The sequence below is a fragment of the Xiphophorus maculatus genome, chromosome 19, assembly GCF_002775205.1.
Source record: "Xiphophorus maculatus strain JP 163 A chromosome 19, X_maculatus-5.0-male, whole genome shotgun sequence".
Lineage (NCBI taxonomy): Eukaryota > Metazoa > Chordata > Actinopteri > Cyprinodontiformes > Poeciliidae > Xiphophorus > Xiphophorus maculatus.
In genome coordinates, this window is record NC_036461.1 from 16,421,384 (window position 1) to 16,428,343 (window position 6,960).

Consider the following 6,960-nt stretch of genomic DNA (forward strand, 5'->3'; position numbering starts at 1 on the left):
TGGATTTCGCCATCAATATGAATATTGGAGGGATTTAATAAACTATCTAAAAATCAAAACACAAATTTGAATACACATTTCTTTGATGTTGCAGTGCAATATATACCAATGATTTTTATATAACTATATAAGGACGTAAACTGATAACATTTTTGGCATCCCTACAAAATTTGTTTGTATGGAAACATCGAAACGTACTTTTTTGAATACTTTAATTTTGTTGGATATACTTGGTAAAATAATGTTGAATCTTTTTAAACCTAGGAATGACAAAGATTTAGTTTACCACTAGAGGTCAGCAAATGTCTATTTTAAACTCAAGACTAATGTTTCAAAGGAGTGTATTTATTTTCCAAAAAAGTAATTTTAGTCACTGGAACTAACAAAAATAAATAACGATATGCTTAGCAACAAATACATAAAATGTCTCAAAAGTAGACAATTCGGCTAACATGTAACGAAAATCTATTTCAACATTAGCACTACAAAAAGTGAAGTCAAAGTATTTGCTTTTATTTCCTTAGTCTTCTGTCAGCAACGCATTAGTGTCCATGATCTAAAAAATGTGTACATATCTTTGTAAATAAGTATGAGTTGGTGTTGCATATCTGAGGATGTGCATTTGTTCCTTGTTGTTTATCTATGCACATTGCTTGTATTTAAACAATATGCATTTTGTGTATCCTGGTCCAGGTGATTCTGAGGCCATGGTGTGACCTGTGGGGAGAGATGGAGAGAAGGATAGAAGAAGAGAGAGAGAGAGGCCCAGGCAGCTGTATTTGGAATAAACAGACATTACCCCGCTGTGCTCTAATTTACTGCAGAGTGGGAATTAAACTTTGGGCTCGTCCCACCCCTCCGCGGGCCAGTGCTCTGCGCTTCTGGCCATCAACAACTACTTGCACAATGTGCGTTATTAAAGCGCTACTCCACCCAAACTCTGTCTTTTTAGTGTCAAATTTGCACCCCACAACCACTACCCTCACCCACCCCACCCGTGGCTGTGAAAAAAATGCTTGGCTTCTGGAGGAGTTTAAGTTTTTCAAAAGGCAACATGTAGAAGCGGCACTCATAGCTGCATCTAGATGAGATTCTGACTGTTGCAGTGGTTCACAAGAAATTTCTCCCAGACAGTTAACATTCTAAACTCAACAACCAACTCAACATACTTTTTGGATTGCTGTAGTACATAATGTAAAGCAACCAAGATCATCAACAGGTTAATCATGGATGTGATTATGCCAAGAACTTTCTCCCAGCCCTCTTTAACACTAAAGGATGACATGTGGCTTTTATATATGAACTTCTCTCTGGCGGTTGACTCAGACAGGTTGGCCTCATTGCTCTCTTGTGCTCTGTGATGTTTTGCAACCACTAGGCCCACCACCTGCATGAGTGGATGACAAACAAACTGCAAATTTTCCTTCCAGTAACTGACCAAATAGATATTTATAACCAGCTGGCCGCCTCCCTCATGCCCACTGGGCCCCCCTTTCCCTTGTTCTGTGGAACCACGGCTGGAAGAGCTTCCTTTAAAGACCAGTTGTGTCACTTCTGGCTTTGTTCTTCAACAAAGAGAACTGCCCCTCATCTGCCCGTAATTGGGTTGGCTCTTGGAATGTGCTTGATGTCTCCTTGCAGGCTGGCAAGGTAGGTTGGAATATGGCAGACAAAGGAGTGAAAATATAGACAGCCAGAGTAAAAAAAAGAATATTTGTCCACTAAAATTAGATATATTTAAATGAAGCGCATTAGTTTGTAAATTAGATGTTCGGTAAAAGATTAATTCCAGGATTAGTAACTGAATATTGTGGTTGGAATTTTAGTCACCTGTTTTTCTCATGGTAAAAGACAACATATGTCTCCAGCAAGATGCATCAAAAACTGCTCCTATAAGTGTCCATTACACAACAATGCAACAATTTCTGGTTGCTCGAATGTGATACAGTTTTGTTTGGATGTGCCAATGTGCTATCTAACTCGAGCCCATTGTTTTTTATTTGGCTGACTACCATGATGTCATCCCCGTTACACAAAGTCCCACAAGTTCTTAATGGGATTTAGATCTGAGGAGTGTAGAGTTATGTGAACTCATTGTCATGATCAAGAAATTAGACATGATTCAAGATTTGCGATGTGGTGCATTATCCTGTTGGAAGTTATCATCAGAAGATTGGCATACTGTCATTTATTCAAGGAGACTGTGACTTTTAGACAATGATAAACTGGTACGTAAAGGTCCAAATGGGGCCAAGTAAACCTCCAACATACCACTAAACCACCACCACCAGTCTGAACCGAGGGATGGACAATACCCATTGATGGAATTCTGAGTACTTTGGTTGTAACATCAGTTTGATAATCTATTACCTTTCTATAATCTCCAGCACTTTACCCGTCCTCCTCTGATCTCTGACATCAACAAGGCCTTTTTATTTACCTAACCTTCACTCATGGGATATTTTCCTCTTAGCTTCCTCTGTGAGCCATAGTGATGGTTGTGCAAGAAAATCCTAGCACATCATTCTGAAATACTCAGATCAACCCATCTGACACCAAAATCCATGTCAGATTCTGATCCCTCTTTCTAATGCATGGTAAATTGTATGATTTACTGTTGCAAAACTATCTATCTAAACTAACTATGATTGATGTTTTAAGTTCATAAGAAAAATAATTGTAGATTGAACTTTAATTTAAATTGTAATTTAAAGCTACGCTATTGTACAAAAAGAATTATGTTAATATGAAACATCACTGAATGAGTAACTGAAATGTTAATCATTAGTCATATAAAAAAATTGTAATGAATAGTACATTCTAAAAAAGGTTTATATTTAAAAAGATTTTTCTAATTCCTACTTAGACATTCTTTCCACTCTACCCAAATAAAATATGTTTTAATGGTCAAATTTTGGTTCATTTGCAACAACTTGTATCATCAGAGCACCCCCTACCTTTGTACATTTGTTGTTTCCCGTCTGTTTTCTTACCTCTATTTCACCCTCTCTTAGCCACCATTTTAGGGAGATTAATCCCCACCCTAAACCAAAAACTCACCCATCCACCCACCCACCACACACACACACGCCCTCGAATGAAATACAGAAATCCCACACTCCCCGTAAATGGAACAATCTGTCGATTTTCCTGTCAGGGTCTGTTTGGTCTCCATGACTTGCACCTCCACATTAAGGTGGGGTAGTTGGAGGCACAACAAGGCCAATCAGCGGCACATGTCACCAGCAGTTACTGTGGTGATGCTGACCATGCACAGATAGTTGAGAGGGGATTGGAGGGTGTTTATGGCATTGTTACTAAAAGGAAGCAATTTACTGAGCTCAAATTCCACTTCCATGGAGGGAAAATGTTGAAACAGTAGTTGGCAGACTACCAAAAGCCTGATCCCCTAATTGTCGTCATTAATAGCAAATAATCTCAAAGTACTTACTTTGTATTCTGGGTAACATTATGGTGCTCTGTTCAAGACATCTGGCAAAGCTCTGGGGATTAGTTTCAAAATTTGTCTGCAGCAATCAAAAATAGTTTTAAGATTTCTTTGGTCCAACCACAAATATGTTTAGTTTCTTTTTGGAGGTGCTGTGTAGTTTTGGTCTTTAGACAACCTTGTCACCAGATTCCAATCCTTTGGTTTTGGTCATGACTCATTTACTCCTGAATCCTTCACCTTTCACCCCCAGTCCCACTCTTCATGTCACTCACCAGCTATCCTGGATAAGTAAATATATGATGTAATGTGTGGTTTTTCCCTCCACCTTCCATCCTGCTCCATTGCACCAGAGTTGATTCAACTGGAGGTCAGTTGAAAGAGACCCTGAAGTTGTCCACAAGGCCCTGGAAAAGGGGGACTTTTACTCTTGAAAGGTTGAACAAGGAATGTTTTTGGGTAGGTATGACTGAAAACCGAGTACAAGTCACCCGTACTCACAACCGTCTGACCGTCTGGGCAAAGGAACCTAAATCTCACCAGCGACTCCACCTCCCCCCTGGCTGTCTAGACTACAGGTTTGAGGTGGGAGATTGGGGCCATTGACTCCCGGCACACGGCAGTCACCGCCTACCCCTACTGTTCTCACAATCTCCTCCAGGGCTTGCTAACCCATTGTCATACAGATCAACTGCTACAATTCACAAGTCTGAGATCCTTCCATGCTGGTGCCTGTGAATGACTTGCCTAAATGCTATCAACATGTTTGTGTGAGTGTGTGTAAGCTTGTCAAGAATAATAAATCTTTACATGCCGTGGTATTTTAATTACATTGTGCTCAAACAGCAGTAAGCTTTTAATAATCAAGGCTTTTGTTGGGCCTTGTGTCTCCTTTTGTTAGCTGACTTGGAAAACAAGAAAACAGATCTAATCTCTGGATACCAACAGGTAAGACTTGAGGAATAGCAGCACTCGGTGGATTTAACCTCAGTGGATCTAACACATTTGCTTTCACAATGATTTAATTATTGAAAGAATGAATTTTGTTCTACATTACAAGAAGAACAAGTCTAGTCTTATGTTAATCATTATGTTGAGTGCCAGGCAAAAGTATTCAAATCTTCTGACTTTTTTTTTTTTTTTTACATTATGCCACATCAGAATCATGAACTTGAATGTATTTTTTTGAGGTTTTCATGTAAACAGCCAACACAAAGCAGCTGATTATTCTCAAGTGGAAGAAAAATAATACATGGATTTATTTTAGCTATTTTCTTTTCATACAAATAAAAATCTGAAAAGTGTGACGTGCAGTTGAATTTAACCCCAAGAGTTAAGCGTTCGGTTTAAATACAACGGTAGGTCTTTGTACGTCTAGTCAATGCCGTTATGCTCTAACAAATTAATCTGATTTGATCTAAAGGATTTATTTGTAGTTATGGCTATATATTTAGGATTTTTACCCTGCTGAAAGGTTAATCCATACCCCAGTAACAAAACTTTTGCAGCATTTCACAATCTTAAAAGACAATCTCTTTTAGGATTCTCAGTATTTAGGTCCATCCCACTTTGATCACCTTGCTTGTCCCTGCTGAAGAATAGCATCGTCACAGGATGATGCCACTGCCACCACAATGAGGATTGTGTGTTGAGGGTGATATGCAGTGTTAGATTTATTGTCACTGTTACCTTAAGCAGGCCTTCAGAATTTTGCAACGATTTGTATTTGTTTGTCATACCCAAAAACTACAATGGATACTATGGTTGTATTATGGCAAACATGGGAAAAACGTCAAGAGACATAAATACTTTTGCTGTCTCTACAAACTCTGAGAAAAACACACATAGCTCAACTTCTCTCATCAAAAACTTAGTCAGCACATTTTCTTGCAAGACAATGTTTTGATAGTATAATTGTTCAGAAAAAGTTTTGATGCCTTGTCATCAGGATGTCGTAGTAGACCAGCCTGGAGGATAAAGACAGTTAAACATACTACAGATTTCTATTTTAAGAGACAAAATCCTAGCAGTAAGCATTTACTAGTTAAGAAAACCCCGGTAAGGAACAAAAGTGTGCAAATGATTACTTGTGGGTGATGTTGAACATTTCTCATTGCATTTTAAAAGCATCTATTTGAGGATCTGTCACTTTCACCTCTGCGTGAAAGTAAACTTGGTGGTAAAACAAACTGCCATAGAGAAGATTAATGAGGTGTGCCTTTTCTCTCTCTTGCACTATCCTTCTCTTTATCCCTATGTTTGACTGTGCAAGCTGAGGGTCAGACTGTGCAGGAATTAACTTAGGTCGGCGGTACGGGGTAACGTGTTGAAGTAAACATGGAGGAGAGACAGCAAGTTATTGTTCCACTCACTTGGATTTACGCACATTAAACAAGGAGATTTCTTCACATTATTTAGCTTATTTCTAGAATATATTCCTCTTGTAGTAAAGTAATCTACACACTAGGGGTCATGAAGTGGTTAATAGTCACATCTATTGTACATATGGCAACCCAAAGAAACATGTTTGGATGGGATGTTCAGAAGTGAGGTGCTATTTCGAATAAAATCTAAAAACAATTTATTTCTCTTAAACAAGCTATGAAAATACATTATTCAATGACGGAGGTTGGAGTGTAATGTGTAAGAAGTAATGGGATATAAATGAACAGAATGGAAATAAATTTCACTGTGACTGTGTATATATGTGCAAGGTAGCCATGTTGGATTTTAATGTTTGGCAAGAAACCTTCAGTTTCCAAGTGCCAGAAACATTTCTGATTACATTGACACCTTCAAATTTGGACACATAAACTTTTTGTTAAAAGCTTAACACATAATTACCACATATCTCTCATGCAACCATTTAGTGCCAATAAAAGAAATTTGCTTTTAATGCTTATGTCACAACTTGAACAGAAAAAGTTCAAGTTCTGTCACTCTACAGTTTTAAGAGAGCTGGTTTAAAAAACCAAAACCACCGAGTTAGAAGAAACTAAATATTTGTTTTGAACTCATTTTGATTTTGAGCATTTAGGATTACAAAACACACGCAAAAATCTTGGCAAATCTGCTGCACTGTCGAAAGCTAAACACAGTGAAAACATGTTCAGTGAATAAATTATTGTTTAAAAGAAATGACATGACTTATGAGTGCACATGGGGTTTTCCTCTTCCAAGAGAATGAATGTTGTAACATGGTTGTTCATCACCAGTTTTTAAGTTTTATTTCAATTTACTTTTCACTGTTTTTTTTTATGTCAACCTCATTTTTATGACCCTAAGGAGTTTTAAATTTTTTTTTTCCATTTTACAAAAGATTTTACTAAAGTCTTTCCTACTTTGACATTTACCAAAATAGTTTAATGGGGCTGTCAAAATGTTTGCAACCAAGATTTTTAATAGCATTTGGGAAGTTTGAAGGACATGAACATTTCTGGCGTGGTATCTGATTCGTACGTTCCTTTTTGATGCTAAGCTAAATGGCTGTTTCACGGGTTCTTTTAAAAGAA